The 18,330-nt window shown below is 35.8% G+C and overlaps 1 protein-coding gene across 1 annotated transcript in view; it reads left to right on the top strand.

The window, feature by feature from the left end:
- Window positions 1-303: 303 nt before the first annotated feature.
- Window positions 304-18,330, top strand: part of LOC128553181 (uncharacterized) — a 45,768-nt gene continuing 27,741 nt past the window's right edge. Inside the window, exon 1 of the mRNA XM_053534299.1 lies at window positions 304-432. The gene's annotated coding sequence lies outside the window, so the exon portion shown is untranslated. The remainder of the gene's footprint in view (window positions 433-18,330) is intronic.

Raw genomic sequence — 18,330 nt, 5'->3', positions numbered from 1 at the left:
AAGAACACTCCGTTCAACTGAAAACTTAAGCTCAATTTCGACACGTGCATGTTATGTTTTTGGAGTCATATAATAAATGGAAATGTTTGGTATTGGCGTAAATCATATTTAAAGTAATTCTGTCATATAGTTTTGTACTGAGAAAGACATATAACACGAGCCCCTGTAGGAAAGTCTTTTTAAACAGAGTACTTATCCACCGACAATTTTTCACAGTGACGTCATTTTATCAACAAACTATAAATAACCACGGTGTATCCCCAAACGGATGTATACTTATAACAGATAGAAATATGTCCTTATCGTATGAGAAACTCTAAGTAAGGTATAGTCCAGTGGATGTGTTGGCTTCTTGGTCGAATAGTATAAACACGGTAACAATCTAATAACAGTTTATTTGTGATTTTAAGCCTGGGAGTATTAACGATGTTGGTAAGTGTTTTACCAATGCTATAATTATTTTACTGAAACAAGTAATAGATTAATACTAGAAAAATGTTTATAATTTTTGTAAAAAAAAACAAAAAAAACATGAGAAATTCGTATTCATAAACTTCTATGCACACAAAGTGTGCTTACCTGTTTACATAAGGAAAATATTTAAGTGTTGTGAATATGTGACTATTGTACTATTTAATTGACCTGTCAAAACATGTTCCCGGCTTTCATGTTAATCTTATAATTATAGGCTCGAAGAGAATATAATGAAAGACGGGTCCATTTTTTGACAGGTCAAATAAATTGGACAATACCTGAAGACATTTATAAAACAACTAGACCATGGATTGGAAGGTTTGTTGTCTCAATCAACGGGAATAGACAAACATAGCTTAGGTAACATTCATTACACTTCTGTTTATCTATTTTTGGATAATATTCAATTCAGAAAGTGTTTCACTGCGAGGGTATGTTTCAATTGACAGATTTTCTTTGCCTTTAAAGACACATTCTGGTATGCAAGGTATGTGGCCTATGGTCTGCATATTGGCGGTAAGAGCCAATATACAAGACTGGACGATTGATAGACTTGCTTCTGTTTATCATAATAAGCTACTGTATAGCTACTGTGAAGTAAATAAATTGCAGGTTATATATTTATAGAGATGGTACCTACCCAAATAAATCAAAGGGGTACAACACTGAATTGATCAATAAACTGAAGCCAACATTAAGGTATAGGTCCATGTTTCGGAGAAAAAAGTTCGAACGTCATCAAATCATAGAAAGAAAGCATTGTTTTACATGAAAATTTAACAGCATATAAAACATTTATATTATTCTACAAAACCATTGTCAATTTACTGATTTATGTATTGAATTCCGGAAAGGGACTGCATGAAGGGGCCATACTTCTGGACAGTTCAGCGGCTTTAAAAACTCACCATTTTTTAAAAGCTCTTACATGTCTTCGTTTTGATGCATTTGCAACATTGTGCGAGTGTTTAAACTTTACATAACTAGGTAAAACATCGTTTTTGACAATTGTTTACATTTATTTCTTTACAAATGGCATTCTTATTTAAAGGGGGACAACTCATTAAGAATATTTTAAGTATCCAACTCTATGGGACAGAACAGTAAAACATGTATTGGACAGATAAGTTGTTTGTCAAGATGCTGTTCATTTACTTAAAAATCTGTTGTTTTGTGATATACTGCTAAACCTTAAACATTGATCAAAAGTGAAAAAAAATCAGATAGGTCCTTTTTCAAACAACTTATCAGGCAGACAAAATATGACCTACATACCTTGTGTAAATCCCTTTGTATTCAATACACAAAATGCACGCTTTTCTCGTGACTTACACTGACAGTTATTTTGTAAGTTGTAGTGAGGCCCTGATAGAAAGTTTAGTAATGCATGAAGATTATATAGAATAATGCATACATTCCTTAGAAGAAAATTAACGACATTAAGAAATGTTATTAAGTTTTGATTTTTAGCCAAAGTTCTTTATTTATTGTTCTCAATGGTGATACATTGGTTTACACAACATTTATATCTCAAAATGTAAAATGTATATATCCAACAATGAAAAATAACAAAAAAAGTTAACTTGCTAACACAAAAATGCATTGTCGTCAAATATAATTACAGTGTTTTAAGGTAGTGGTTGTAATTACTACATGTTAAGGTAACTGACAGGTATTGACTCTATGCAATGTATTTTAAGCAATTCTCAATTTAAACATTCTCTGGAGGGAACTAGCACGATCATTTGCTTTCCTTGAAAAACGAATAAATGCTGAAAAAGCATATGGAGATTACTCAGAACTTCAGAAAGTGAAATATTGATGTTTCAGAGACCATACTGGTGCATTGTTTGTTTTTCTGTTAAATGAAACAAAGAAAACATCAACCCCTTCCCTCCACCCCCCCAAAAAAAAAAAAAATAAATAAATAAATAAATATCGGCTAACAAATTGCATTTACACTGACGAATTAGAACTTTCATAAACTTTTTTAATATAATTTTACGAATTTTAATTTACCTGCTGAAGTTGAAGTAATTCCCGCGATAATTTTTCTCTGACGTGGAGAAGGAAATACCTTTAAATAAATTAATTGATAAAAACTAAAATAAAAAAAAATGAAAATGACGTTGTGTAAGTCAGTTACTTACATCTTAGATCGGTGTTCATGAATTCAAAATACCCGCGCTCGTGCGGTAACACCTCGGTGCCACGATTCGCACGAGCGCGGGTATTTTCAATTCATGAACACCTCCTACTCGGTTAGTAACCTACACATACAAGAAGTACATCGGTACGAAGTCACAGACAGTATTGTTTTGCGCGCTTTTAACATTCTATAAATGTGCACATTGTATCCTTTATATAGTATCTCATATTGTACAATCGCTAAAAAGATTACCCTTGAGGGAATATTATTTGCAAATTCTGCACCCCGCCCGCTTAGCTCAGTAAGTAAGAGCGTTGGTCTACGGACCGCTGGGTCGCGAGTTCGATTCTCGGGCGGGGCGTATGTTCTCCGTGACTATTTGATAAACGACATTGTGTCTGAAATCATTTGTCCTCCACCTCTGATAATTCATGTGGGGAAGTTGGCAGTTACTTGCGGAGAACAGGTTTGTACTGGTATAGAATCCAGGAACACTGGTTAGGTTAACTGCCCGCCGTTACATGACTGAAATACTGTTGAAAACGGCGTTAAACCCAAAACAAACAAACAAACAAATTCTGCTTTTATGCATTTGATTCTCAGGGCAGGTCACACTGCAAATAATATTGATTGAATCTTAACTGAGTTTTGTTCACTCTCGCATTGCTATGCATGTTTAGTATATTTTAGTTCTTATAACGATGAACTGTACATGTTCAAGTTATATCAATAAATTACTGTTCTGTTCTGTTCTATTTGATGATTTTCGTTACAGGTCGTAGTTAAACAAACTAAATGGTGTTTTATCTATTGTTGTAATCGGATAATTTCAGATATCAACATTAATTTAAAACATATACTGTTTACACAACTTGAAAAAAAGGTTTTTGTTGGGGCCTCTCATTTATAAATATATCAACAATTATCACCTGAATTGAGTGCATTCATGAGTGGAAAATATTGATGGTATTACAATAAAATGGTGTAGAGGTTTGTTTACAATATAAAATCTTTAATAACTTCTTTTACATTTTTGGTATGGTTTTGGTAAGCTTATATTAAAGAGCATGTCATTCTCTTTCACTCAGGATTTTTTCAAGTGTTTAAGACTCTTGGCTAGTCTTGGAAGTTGACTTTAATAAAAGACAAAAGGAAGTTCAGTATAGGCTCTTTCAAAATGTTGAAAGTAGAGTAGACTTACCTTATAAGGCTTATACTCTATTGAATTTATTTAGCTGTGGGAGCTTTTGATATAGACTATAATTGGGGAAGTCCTAAAATCTTGGGGAAAAAAACGGTCAATACAAGAGTTGTCCATTTTGCTTCAGACATTTTGAGAAAGTCATTTTTAGATATCAAATATTTCTGTTTTTGACATGGAGAAGACGAAAATCATAAATATATTTAGGACATTGGTGCACTTAGCTATCATTTTACTCTGAAAAAACTATAAAGATGAATTTGATATTTTTAGGTACCATCTCTAATATTTCTCACCTTTATAGCAAATCAGTTCTCACCTTTATAACGAGTTTAGAAAGCTTGATTGAATTAGGGCTAAATAAACAAAGTGATAAGATACAACAGTGTTTTTATCATATTTTTAATAAATCAAGTTTTTTAAAAATTGCATTTCATAATTGCTGTTTTTTTTTATCAAAAATATAAAAAAAATGCGTTCAGGCACATAGCTTTTAGAAATAATAAATTATAAGTGGACGCAGTGGTCCAGTGGGCTAAGACGCTTTCCTACGGAGGTGAAGGCCCCTGGTTCGAATCCTGGCTTCTCCCACTGCGGTGTGTCCTTGGGCAAGGCACTTTATCACGATTGCCTCAGTCGACCCAGCTGTTAATGGGTACCAGCAAATTGCTGGGGGTAAGGTATAATTGGTTTTAACTGTTCTTAAAATAGGGTCGCTCAAAAGCTCAACAGAGCTTATGTTAATTGTCTCACAAAGCGACGGTAAATAAAATTTACCTTTACCTTTTACCTTTAACTTTATGTGTATTTTGAACAATGATATATCTTTATTGCTGGATTTTATTATACATAAAAAAACGTTAAAAAACCTGAACAAAAGCCAGTCCTTGTACATTTAATCAGTCGTCCCAGGTCCTCTGAGCCTGTCTCACTGTCCAGCAACAAAGCCAGAACGGGGTTGTAATGCTTGCGTCCCTCTCTCGTCTAGTCCCATTACCTGGTTATCTAGAAAGATCAGTCAAATTGACTGATTGATTTCTAAAATAATTAGCTGGTCAATAGACATTATTGCTTATATTCTATTAATGTTGACTCAAATCTCGGTAGACAAGAATATCCATTTAATATATATAGAAATTATATAATATCTGTTTCCTTACAGTATAAAATCCTACACTGTTACAGAACAAATATTTGTATTTTGAATAAACCAAAGAAATATACACCGACCAAAGTTTCTTCTTTCATTTTTTTTACATTTTTACATTATATGTGATTTATGACTTTAAAATCTTTATTTAAGGTATATTTCTGAATGTACTGATAACAATCAGGTTTAATACAGAGATGATAATATATTTTGAGTTTTAGCTGGCCGGTTTGTCAACTGTGTAGTTATGACTTAACATCTGAGTTAAGGATCATGTAAACACCTTTGAGACGACCCCTCGGGTAGATTTTCATTTTAAGAAATCCTACCTGACAAACCAATAATTTTCATAACATATATATACAGAATTGTTCAGAAGGGATAGAACATACTTTCTGTAAAGGTCACATTGTTCGGTAACATGTATTTTGTCTTACAACACCTGTACTTTGATTGTCCATATTCTATTTTGTAGAAAATATCAAACTTCTTTTTCAAACATATTTTTTCTCTATATTTGTTTCTGTTGTGTGTCTAACATATTTACCTAGGTACTCCGGGAAATGAAAACTAACTGATTTTTTTTTTTTAAGATATTGCAGTTTTTTTTGGTCATTTTGACAGCTGTCACTTTCATTTTGCAACTTTTATATATTTTTTAAAATGTACATTGTTTGTAACGCTTTCAACTCCTGGAGTACCTACAGAAATATGTTAATAAATTGATAAAAGTAATGACAAAATACTTTTGAAAAAGAAGCTTGATATCTTCTAAAAATAGAACATGAACAGTCAAAGTATATGTGATATAGGACAAAATGTGTTGTTTAATAAAATATAACCTGTCATGAAAGTTTCTTCTACTTATTATGGATAGTTTGGCATATTGTATATGATAAACCATGGTATATGTGGCGTAAAAACTAAAACAAAAATTCACCTGAGGGGTGGTTTCAAGACTTTACAAGAACCTTAAGCAATGTTATATATATTTCCAAAGACTTAGTCAGTACGTGAATATCCGGGAACGAGAAAAGTTAAACCTTCGTTTGGATTTTTAGCCCACCATCTGATGATGGTGGGCTATTCAAATCACTCTGCGTCCGTGGTCCGTCGTCCTTCCGTCCGTCCGTTAACAATTTCTCGTTATCGCATCTCCCCAGAAACTACCAGGGGGATTTTGACCAACCTTTGTCAGAATGATGTATTGGTACCCTAGTTGTGTCCCCCTGAAAATAGACTGGTTCATCAATTGTTTAGTAAGTTATGGCTCTTTGTTTATTTCTATAATTTACATAGATTTATATAGGGAAAAACTTTGAAAATCTTCTTGTCCAAAACCACAGAGCCTAGGGCTTTGATATTTGGTATGAAGCATCAACTAGTGGTCATATACCAAGATGATTGAAATTATTTCCCTGGGGTCTAATATGGCTCCGCTCCGGGGGTCACATGGTTTATATAGACTTATATAGGGAAACACTTTGAAAAACCTCTTGTCCAAAACCACAGGGTCTAGGGCTTTGATATTTTGTATGTGACATCAACTAGTGGTCTTCTACTAAGATTGTTCAAATTATCCCCTAGGGTCAAATATGGCCCCGCCCCGGGGGTCACATGGTTTACATAGACTTATATATATATAAGGAAAAACTTTGAAAATCTTCTTGTCCAAACCACAAAGCCTAGGGCTTTGATATTTGGTATGAAGCATCAACTAGTGGTCCTCTACCAAGATGATTGAAATTATTTCCCTGGGGTCTAATATGGCTCCGCCCCGGGGGTCACATGGTTTATATAGACTTATATAGGGAAAAACTTTGAAAAACCTCTTGTCCAAAACCACAGGGTCTAGGGCTTTGATATTTTGTATGTGACATCATCTAGTGGTCTTCTACTAAGATTGTTCAAATTATCCCCTAGGGTCAAATATGGCGCCGCCCCGGGGGTCACATGGTTTACATAGACTTATATATATAAGGAAAAACTTTGAAAATCTTCTTGTCCAAACCACAAAGCCTAGGGCTTTGATATTTGTAATGTAGCATCATCTAGTGGTTCTCTACCAGGTTTGTTAAAATTATCCCCCTAGGGTCAAGTATGGCCCCGCCCTGGGGGTCATATGGTTCATATAGACTTATATAGGGAAAAACTTTTAAAAACTTCTTGTCAATAACCTACAACATTCAAATTTGGACCACATGTATGGTTTTGAGTGGCAAGATGAACCTTGACATGAGTTGACCTTGATTTTGACCTAGTGACCTACTTTCACATTTCTGTAGCTACATCCATCAAATTTGGACCACATGCATACTTTTGTGCACTGAAAAAGACTTTGACCTTGACATTGACCTAGTGACCTACTTTCACATTTTTGAAGGTACAGGCATTAAATTTAGACCACATGCATATTTTCGTGTTCCGAAATGAAATTTGGCCTTGATTTTGACCCAATGACCTACTTTCACATTTCTCAAGCTACAGCCTTCAAATTTGGACCACATGCAAAGTTTTATGTACCGAAATAAACTTTGACATTTACATTGACTTAGTGACCTACTTTCACATTTTTGAAGGTACAGGCTTCAAATTTGGACCACATGCATAGATTTGTGTTCTGAAGTGAAATTTGACCTTGATTTTGACATAGCGACCTACTTTCACATTTCTCAAGCTACAGCCTTCAAATTTGGACCACATGCATAGTTTTGTGTACCGAAATAAACTGTAAGATTGATCTAGTGACCTACTTTCAAATTTCTCAAACTACAGCCTTCAAACTTGATGCACATGCATAGTTTTGTGTTCAAAGAACTTTGTCCTTGAAATTGATCTAGTGACCTACTTTCACATTTCTCAAGCTACAGCTTTCAAATTGGGATCACATGCACAGTGTTGTGTACGGAAATGAAATTTGACCTTGAGCTAGTCAATAAGTCTTGAAATTTGGAACACTCAAAAATTACACATTGGTGGGCGCCAAGATCATTCTGTGATCTCTTGTTCAACTTTAAGTGGTATTAGCAATGACTCATCTTCCTAGTGCTATTTTAAACCTAGGGGTATGGTGGTGTAAAGAAATACTTAGGCGGAATATTTAAATATAGATGAACAATATCTTACAAGAAGTCATTGGGAAAATATTGAGAATAGAGATATTGGGTCATCGTCTGCCGCATGTAATAAATAAGTCTTATTTAGATAGTTTTCGTCAAATTGAATAATTTTGAAACTTGAAAAAATATACAGGTGGACACCACAGACGTGTCATGACAAGAGTTTTAAATATTCCTTCTATGCTAAAGTTTTATTCACATTTTTTCCCTTACGTATCTTTGAAATGTTTTTAGAAAAAGAAAATGCATGTTGTGAAGTAGCATCGGCACTATAAAATAAATCGTGATCTATAATATAATGTTGTTTTAAAGAATATTGTTACCGGATTATATATATTATTATTATTATACCAGATTTATATAGCGCCCTTTTAATGATCAATTTCACGTTCAAAGGCGCTTTACATAGTTCAAATGCAGCCACACCGGGCGCATAATTTATCCTCTACTAGTACAGACACAGAGCGATCTGACCAGAGGGACAGAGTGAGACAAAGCCCCCACGACAGAGAGATCAGAAATCAGATACAGGCTTGTCCGGCTCACTTAGCCTAGCTCGTTGCGAATAGACAGCCTGGTTCTTTAACGTGCCCAGTGTATAGCACTGATACACGCAAGGATTGCCTGGGTTCCTGACCAGTACACCTCTAGTTGGGTGGGAAACACTGAAAAGCGTTTCTGAAAATTCCCGAGTAGCTGCCGGGGATCGAACCCCCGACCTCAGGATTGGAAGGCCAGTGTGCAAACCACTGAGCTATCCGTCCACCCACTAAACAGACAGAACAGACTCTTTTAGAAACTAATGACATCCACTTTCCTGTGACCTAAATCTTTAGAGTACTGACCCCTTAGACAATTGGGTTCATCTTTTGACAGTTATCAAAAAACCTATGAAGATTGAATACTTTATTGAATGGATTTTGTGTCAAAATGCTTCAAAGGTAGATACACAACATGTAATGAGGAAAGTGTCAAAAGTATGTACATGTAAAATAGCGGTAAGAGGCTTTGCTGAATGTATGTAAGGCTAAGTTAATACTTAACGCCGAGTGAAAATCTGTTAGAATGCAAGATTTAGTGACTACTTAAGTATTACTGCTTTTAACATTCGTCAGTGCCAGAGTTGAAAAAGTGGCCAAACGAAATACATATTATGAAGTATTATCTGAATAAATCAGATAAGATATTTTCTAGAATTGCTGCAAAAGCGCATGTTTAGTTAATCATATCAGATCAGATATTGTTTGGATTAGCTTCAAATTTAGACCACATGCATAGGATTGTGTACCGCAACAAACTTTGACCTTGACATTGACCTAGTGACCTACTTTCACATTTTTGAACGTACAGGCTTCAAATTTGGACCACATGCATAGTTTTGTGTTCTGAAGTGTAATTTGACCTTGACATTGACCTAGTGACCTACTTTCACATTTCTCAAGCTACAGCCTTCAAATTTGGACCACTTGCATAGTTTTGTGTACCAAAATAAACTTTGACCTTAAGATTGACCTAGTGACCTACTTTCAGATTTCTCAAACTACAGCCTTCAAACATGATGCACATGCATAGTTTTGTGTACAAAGAACTTTGTCCTTGAAATTGATCTAGTGACCTACTTTCACATTTCTCAAGCTACAGCTTTCAAATTGGGACCACATGCACAGTGTTGTGTACGGAAATGAAAATTTGACCTTGAGCTAGTCAGTAAGTCTTGCATTTTTGGAACACTCAAAAATGGCACTTTGGTGGGTGCCAAGATCACTCTAAGATTGTTCAAATTATCCCCCTAGAGTCAAATATGGCCCCGCACTGGGGGCTCACATGGTTTACATAGAGATATATAGGGAAAAACTTTGAAAATCGTCTTGTCAATAACCTACAACCATCAAATTTAGACCACATGATTGTATGGTTTTGAGTGGCAAGATGAACCTTGACATGAGGCTTCAAATTTGGACCACATGCATAGTTTTGTGTTCTGAAGTGAAATTTGACCTTGACATTGACCTAGTGACCTACTTTTACATTTCTGTAGCTACAGCCTTCAAATTTGAACCACATGCATACTTTTGTGCACTGAAAAAAAAACTTTGACCTTGTCATTGACCTAGTGACCTACTTTCACATTTTTCAAGGCACATGCTTCAAATTTGGACTACATGCATAGTTTTGTGTTCCAAAATGAAATTTGACCTTGATTTTGACCTAGCGACCTACTTTCACATTTCTCAAGCTACAGCCTTCAAATTTGGACCACATGCATAGTTTTGTGTACCGAAACAAACTTTGACTTTTATATTGACCTAGTAACCTACTTTCACATTTTTGAAGATACAGGCTTCAAATTTGGACCACATGCATAGTTCTGTGTTCCGAAATAAAGTTTGACCTTGATTTTGACCTAGTGACATACTTTCACATTTCTCGAGCTACAGCCTTCAAATTTGGACCACTTGCATAGTTTTGTGTACCTAAATGAACTTTGACCTAGTGCTTTCACATTTTTATAGCTACAGGCTTCAGATTTAGACCAAATGCATAGGATTGTGTGCCGAAACAAACTTTGACCTTGACATTGATCTAGTGACCTACTTTCACATTTTTGTAGGTACAAGCTTTAAATTTGAACTACATGCATAGATTTGTGTTCTGAAGTGTAATTTGACCTTGATTTTGACCTAGTGACCTACTTTCACATTTCTCGAGCTACAGCCTTCAAATTTGGACCACTTGCCTAGTTTTGTGTACCGAAATAAACTTTGACCTCAAGATTGACCTAGTGACATACTTTCAAATTTCTCAAACTACAGCCTTCAAACTTGATGCACATGCATAGTTTTGTGTACAAAGAACTTTGTCCTTGAAATTGATCTAGTGATATTTCTCAAGCTACAGCTTTCGAATTTAGACCACATGCACAGTGTTGTGTACGGAAATGAAATTGACCTTTTTGCTAGTCAATAAGTCTTGAAGTTTGTAACACTCAAAAATGTCACATTGGTGGGCGCCAAGATAACTCTGTGATCTCTTGTTAAGATTACAATTTCTCATGCGCACAACATCTTATCTCTTATGCTTGACAACTTAACACCCAAGAACGATATCTCATCTCGTGCGCTTGACATCTCAACTCAAGCTCATGACATCTTATTTCGAGCGCATAACATCGTATCTCGTGCGCTCGACATCTTATATCGAGTACACGATAACTTTTACCGCGCACACGGCATCTTACCTCGTGCGCAAGACATCTTATCTCGAGTACATGATGTCTTAAACCGTTCGCACGATATCTTATCTCGTGCGCTTGACATCTTATCTTGAGTACACGATATCTTATCTTGGGCACACGACATATTGCCTCGAGCGCACGACATCCTATGATGAGCGCACGACATCTTTTTTCGAGTACACTATCTTATACTGTGCGCAAGACATCTTATCTAGTGCGCTCCATATCTTATCTCGAGCACCTGATATCTTGTACGGTGTGCACAATATCTTATCTCGTGCGCACGACAAACTTTCTTGGACACACAACATCTTATCTCATGCACGCGACATTTTAGCATTTGGAAATTGGCATGGCACACAGGCACCGGCCTTTCACGAACTCGTAACGAAACTTAAATGTTAATCATTTTATTACCAGAAATCAGCTCCCCAAAAAATCATATTGAAATCAATTGTTATAAATATAAAATAAATAGCTGGTGGCTGATTTGTGCTATTTCGCTTTTTTTGTTTAGACGCAGCGACACAAAAACAAACGTCGTTGTAGTGACCGGCCGACATAACCCCAGCAAATATCATTTTAGTTAAGTTGGTCTGCAGTTCGCAGTTCGCGATTCGAATTGCGAACTGTAAACTGGTCTGCACTTTACGATTCAAATGTCAACGTGCAGTCTGATCAACAATGTCCTGCACATTGCAGACAAGAATGCATTTCACAGTTGGTCTGCAGTTCTCGTTTCAAATTGCGAACTGCAAACTGGTCTAAAGTTTGCGATTCGTGTTGCGAACTGCAAACAAGTCTGCAATTTACGATTCAAATTTCAAAGTGTGCAGTCTGATCAGCACTGCCCGGCAAATTGTAGACAAGAATGCATTTCACATTTGGTCTGAAGTTAGCAGTTCGCGATTCGAATTGCAAACTGTAAGCTGGTCTGCGCTTTACGATTCAAATGTCAACGTGCAGTCTGATCAACACTGTCCTGCGCATTGCAGACAAGAATGCATTTCACAGTTGGTCTGCAGTTCGCGTTTCGAATTGCGAACTGCAAACTGGTCTGCAATTCGCGATTCGAATTCGGACTGCAAACTGGTCTGCAGTTTGAGATTCATATTGCGAACTGTAAACTGGGTTGCAGTTTACAATTCAAATTTCAAAGTGCAGTCTGATCAGCACTGTCCAGCGCATTGCGGACAAGAATACATTTCATAATTAGTCTGCAGTTTGCATTTCGCGTTTCCAACTGCGAACTGCAAACTGGTCCGCAGTTCGCGTTCCGAATTGCAAACTGCAATCTTGTCTGCTGATTACAATAAAAATTTCAAAGTGCAGTCTGATCAGCACTTTCTTGCGCATTGCAGACAAGAATGCATTTCACAGTTGGTCTATAGTTCGCAGGCTGTGTTTCCAGTTGCGAACTGCAAACTGGTCTGCAGTTCGCGTTTCGAATTGCTAACTGCAAACTGGTCTGCAGTTCGCGATTTGAATTCGAACTGCAAACTGGTCTACAGTTCGGGATTCGTATTGCAAACTGTAAACTGGGCTACAATTTACGATTCAAATTTCAAAGTTCAGTCTGATCAGCTAACTAATACAGATGGATAACTCTAGTTTTCCTAAACAGTGTTATTTTATGCTAAAATCTTTAGATAACGTAGGTAGAATCTCCTGGGCTACTCAGGTCAAACACTTGTTATTTTTGTATGGTTTGGGTTATGTTTGGGTTTCACATGATGTTGGAAATATTGACTACTTCGTTAGTATTTTTCGTCAAAGACTCATAGATTGTCATAAACAAAACTGGAAAGAGTCTATTGAAGAATCAAGTAGATGTCACCATTATAAACATTTTAAAACTTTATTAAATACAGAACGTTACCTTACAATAAATTTGCCATTTAAATACAGACTAGCAATGTCAAAATTTCGTTGTTCAAGCCATAAGCTGCATGTTGAATCTGGTAGGCACAACAATACACCTTTTGCATCTCGTATCTTCGTATCTGCCAATTTTGTTATAATAGAAGTAACACTAGTATTGTTGAATGTGAATATCATGCTTTTTTTTCAATGTGAGAAATTTAGTGAGATCCGTAATCAGTATCTTCTTAATTGGTATTCATCTGACAGAAGTATACAAAGTTTTTATAACATACTTAGCTCTGATAATGAAAAGGTGTTATATCTAACAGCATTGTATCTTGAGAAACTCTTAAATAATGTTTGACCTGTTAAATATGATATTCAGCAGCCTATGTTTACTACTCGACTGTGTGCTGAACCTATGAATATTATTTTAACTTATCCGATTGTATATGTATACATTTTGTGGGATCACAACTGTTTATATATTTACTTACTATATATTATGTAGTGTATTTTGGGTCGGAGGCCTTTGTTACATTTCATAAACTTTTGACTTGACTTGACTTGACTTGACTGTCCAGCGCATTGCGGACAAGAATGCTTTTCATAATTAGTCTGCAGTTCGCATTTTGCGTTTCCAACTGCGAACTGCAAACTGGTCTGCAGTTCGCGTTCCAAATTGCAAACTGCAATCTTGTCTGCTGATTACAATAAAAATTTCAAATTGCAGTCTGATCAGCATTTTCTTGCGCATTGCAGACAAGAATGCATTTCACAGTTGGTCTATAGTTCTCAGTCTGTGTTTCAAATTGCGAACTGCAAACTGGTCTGCAGTTCGCGTTTCGAATTGCGAACTGCAAACTGGTCTGCAGTTCGCAGTTCGCAGTTCGTGATTCGAATTGCGAACTGCAAACTGGTCTGCGGTTCAAGATTCAAAATAAAAAAATATTTGAACGTTACTCTTATACTTTTTAAGTAGTAGGTCAGTATTTGCTAAATATAAAATTTGGAGCCGTGCCATGAGAAAATCAACATAGTGGGTTTGCGACCAGCATAGATCCAGACCAGCTTGCGCATCCGCTCAGTCTGGTCAGGATCCATGCTGTTCGCTAATGGTTTCTCTAATTGCAGTAGGCTTTAAAAGTGAACAGCATGGATCCTGACCAGACTGCGCGGATGCGCAAGCTGGTCTGGATCCATGCTGGTCGCAAACCCACTATGTTGATTTTCTCATGGCACGGCTCATTAATGTTAATGGTCTGCACTTCCTCCCTCTTCATTAGAACTGCAAAGTTCCGGCAAGTCTGCGGCTCCTAGTTTTCGATTCGAATTACTAACAGCAAACTGGTCTGCAGTTCTCAGTTCGCAATTCGTAGTTCATAATTCGAATTGCGAACTGCAAACTGGTCTGCAGTTCGCATTTCACGATTCGAATTGCGAACTGCAAACTGGTCTGCAGTTCAAGATTCAAAATGAAAATGAATTTGAAGGTTACTCTTATACTTTAAAGTAATAGGCAAGTGTTTGCTAAACATAAATGTGAAAAGTCTGCACTTCCTCCCTTTCCATTAGAATTGCAGACAAGAATGCATTTCACAGTTGGTCTACAGTTCGCAGTTTGCGTTTCGAATTGTGAACTGCAAACTGGTCCGCAGTTCGCAGTTTGCCTTTCGAATTGCGAACTGCAAACTGGCCTGCAGTTCGCAGTTCGCAGTTCGCGATTCTGCGTCGAAGCCTGTATTGATTGTCCAGTCAGAGAGAGAGGCTAATTTTGCGATGAATTAAAATCAAATAGAATTCTTATGATTACTTCAATTAATTCACCAGTCGGTGTGGCAAGGAATATTTTGAAATATCTTTAATATTGTAGTTTGTATTTCTTTACAGAGCGCGTGTTTTTTTTTTTTTTTTTTTTTTTTTTTTTTTTGTGAAAACTTTGTATTATTTTATCTTTATTTTATCAGTTGATATATATTGTGACATGTTTCAATGTAAAGACATTTACACCCATTATAAGGGTCGTCTACAGCCAAGTATGGCCTAATGTAACTCTTGAATGGCTTAAAGCCCAACTCGTTTACTGTCATGATGTTATAACATTTTTTCTTATGGAATGTTTTTAACTCAAATACATTTCTATTGTATCTAGGACTTATTAAAAGGTCATAAAACACATGAACTGACATATAAAAAATAAAATAAAAAAATCTTGTGCAGCTTTTGCAGTAGTGCGTTGTTCCTGTAAAATAATTCAGCTTTACGTTGTGTGATTTCTATTACAGTACATGTGTGTATATCGTTTCAATTCTAAACAAAAATTATATTGCCCTTTGTAAATAAAATCAACGAAAAATTAATTGTAAGATTAATCAAAGAACTGTTTCATTTGACGGAATTTGCCCGGATATTGAAGTAACTAGCCGGAATGTTCAAGTCACTGTCAGCCCACTCAAGAATGCTCATCTCACGTCTGACTATAGCTCACCTGACTTTGGATTATTTCTGACATATAAAATATTCAGATTGTAACCTACAGGTCAATGCAAGCTTGACATTTCTGCGTCGAAGCCTGATTTGATTGTCCAGTCAGAGAGAGAGGCTAATTTTGCGATGAACTGCACCTGAGACGGGCTAATTTTTGCCGTGAACTTTACCTATTTCTAACTTTCTGAAACAGAACAATTTGATAAATAGTAACGAATATTATGACAGTAAAGTTGGTAGGCAGTTGGTAGTTGGCAGTTGAACATTCGAATAACCAACTACTTACTAACTGCCAGTTGGTTATTCAAAATGTATTAGCAAGTCCGATTACCTTTTCAAAATTAATAATAAAAAGAAATTCTAAGCCTTGTTTTGTTCTTTAATATTAATCTTCATTTCTTTAAATGCATTCAGCAGTCTCAAAAAGTACCTGGAGAGCCAGTTGCCAATTCGCGATATGTTTCAGAAAAGCCCTTTTTTTCAGACACAAATGGATAAAATCATTCAATTGAACATTTAATATGTTCTTTCACATCAATATTCGATACTTTCAACGTAAAGATCAGTCTTGGAAACACTCTGGAGAGCCAGTTGCCAGTTCGCGTGCGAATAACTAACTGCCTACTGGTAGGCAGTTGGTTATTCGACATTTTACAGACAGTCATTGTTTTGGTCGAAAATGATAAAAAGTTCTTTCTAATCCTTGTTTTGTTCTTTACTGTTAAAATTTATTCCTTTAAATGCATTCAGCAGTCTCAAAAAGTACCAGGAGAGCCAGTTGCCAATTCATGATATGTTTCAGAAAAGCCTTTTTTTCAGACACATATGCATAAAATAATTCAATTTAACATTAATTTTTTTTTCATATCAATATCCGACACTTTCAATGTATAGATCAGTCTTGGAAACACACAGGAGAGCCAGTTGCCAATTCGCGTGAGAATAACCAACCGCCTACTGGTAGGCAGTTGGTTATTCGACATTTTACAGACAGTCATTGTTTTGGTCGACAATGATAAGAAATTCGTTCTAATCCTTGTGTTGTTCTTTAATGTCAATGTTTATTCCTTTAAATGCATTCAGCAGTCTCAAAAAGCGCAAAGAGACAGTTAATTGCCAATTCGCGATATGTTTCAGAAAAGCCCCTTTTCGGACACATATGCAAAAGATATTTCAATTTTACATATAGTTTATTCTTTCATATAAATATCCAGCACTTCAACTATAGGATCATGCCTTGTGGAACACTCAGAAGCCAAGTTGCCAATTCGCGTGCGAATAACCAACTGCCTACTGGTAGCAGTTGGTTATTCGACATTTCACAGACAGTCATTGTTTTGGTTGAAAATGATAAAAAATTCATTCTAATCCTTGTTTTGTTCTTTAATGTTAATATTTATTCCTTTAAACGCATTCAGCAGTCTCAAAAAAGCACCAAAAGAGCCAGTTGCCAATTCGCGATATGTTTCAGAAAAGCCTTTTTTTCAGACACAAATGCATAAAATAATTCAATCTAACATTAATTTTTTTTTCATATCAATATCCGACACTTTCAATGTATACGCCAGTCTTGGAAACACTCAGGAAAGCCAGTTGCCAATTCGCGTGCGAATAACTAATCGTTCCTACTGGTAGGCAGTTGGTTATTCGACATTTTACAGACAGTCATTGTTTTGGTCGAAAATGATAAAAAGTTCACTCTTATCATTGTTTTGTTCTTTAATGTTAATATTCATTCCTTTAAATGCATTCTGCAGTCTCAAAAAGCACCAGGAGAGCCAGTTGCCAATTCGCGATATGTTTCAGAAAAGCCTTTTTTCAGACGCATATGCATAAAATAATTCAATTTTACATATATTTTGTTCTTTCATATCAATATCCAACACTTCCAACGTAAAGGTCAGTCTTGGAAACACTCCGGAAAGCCAATTGCCAATTCGCGTGCGAATAACCAACTGCCTACTGGTAGACAGTTTGTTATTGGGCATTTTACAGACAGTCATTGTTTTGGTCGAAAATGATAAATAAAATTATTCTAATCCTTGTTTTGTTCTTTACTGTTAATATATATTCCTTTAAATGCATTCAGCAGTCTCAAAATGTACTAGGAGAGCCAGTTGCCAATTCACGATATGTTTCAGAAAAGCCCTTTTCAGACACATATGCATAAAATAATTGAATCTAACATTTATTTTGCTCTTTCATATCAATATCCAACACTTCCAATATATAGATCAATCATGGGAACACTTAAAGAGCCAGTTGCTGATTCGCGTGCGAATAACCAACTGCCTACTGGTAGGCAGTTTGTTATTCGACATTTTACAGAGAGTCGATGTTTTGGTCGAAAATGATAAGAAATTCATTCTAATCCTTGTTTTGTTCTTTCATGTTCATATTTATTCCTTTAAATGCATTCAGCAGTCTCAATAAGTACCAGGACAGCCAGTTGCCAATTTGCGATATGTTTCAGAAAAGCCTTTTTTTCAGACACATATGCATAAAATAATTCAATTTTACATATATTTTGTACTTTCATATCAATATCCGACACTTTCAACGTATAGGTCGGTCTTGGAAACACTCAGGAAAGCCAGTTGCCAATTCGCGTGCAAATAACCATTTAAAGACATAAATATTAATATTAAAGAA

Source organism: Mercenaria mercenaria, unplaced genomic scaffold, assembly GCF_021730395.1.
Source record: "Mercenaria mercenaria strain notata unplaced genomic scaffold, MADL_Memer_1 contig_3564, whole genome shotgun sequence".
Lineage (NCBI taxonomy): Eukaryota > Metazoa > Mollusca > Bivalvia > Venerida > Veneridae > Mercenaria > Mercenaria mercenaria.
Note: the sequence above shows the minus strand (reverse complement) of the source record. Positions and strands in the feature narration are given on the sequence as shown.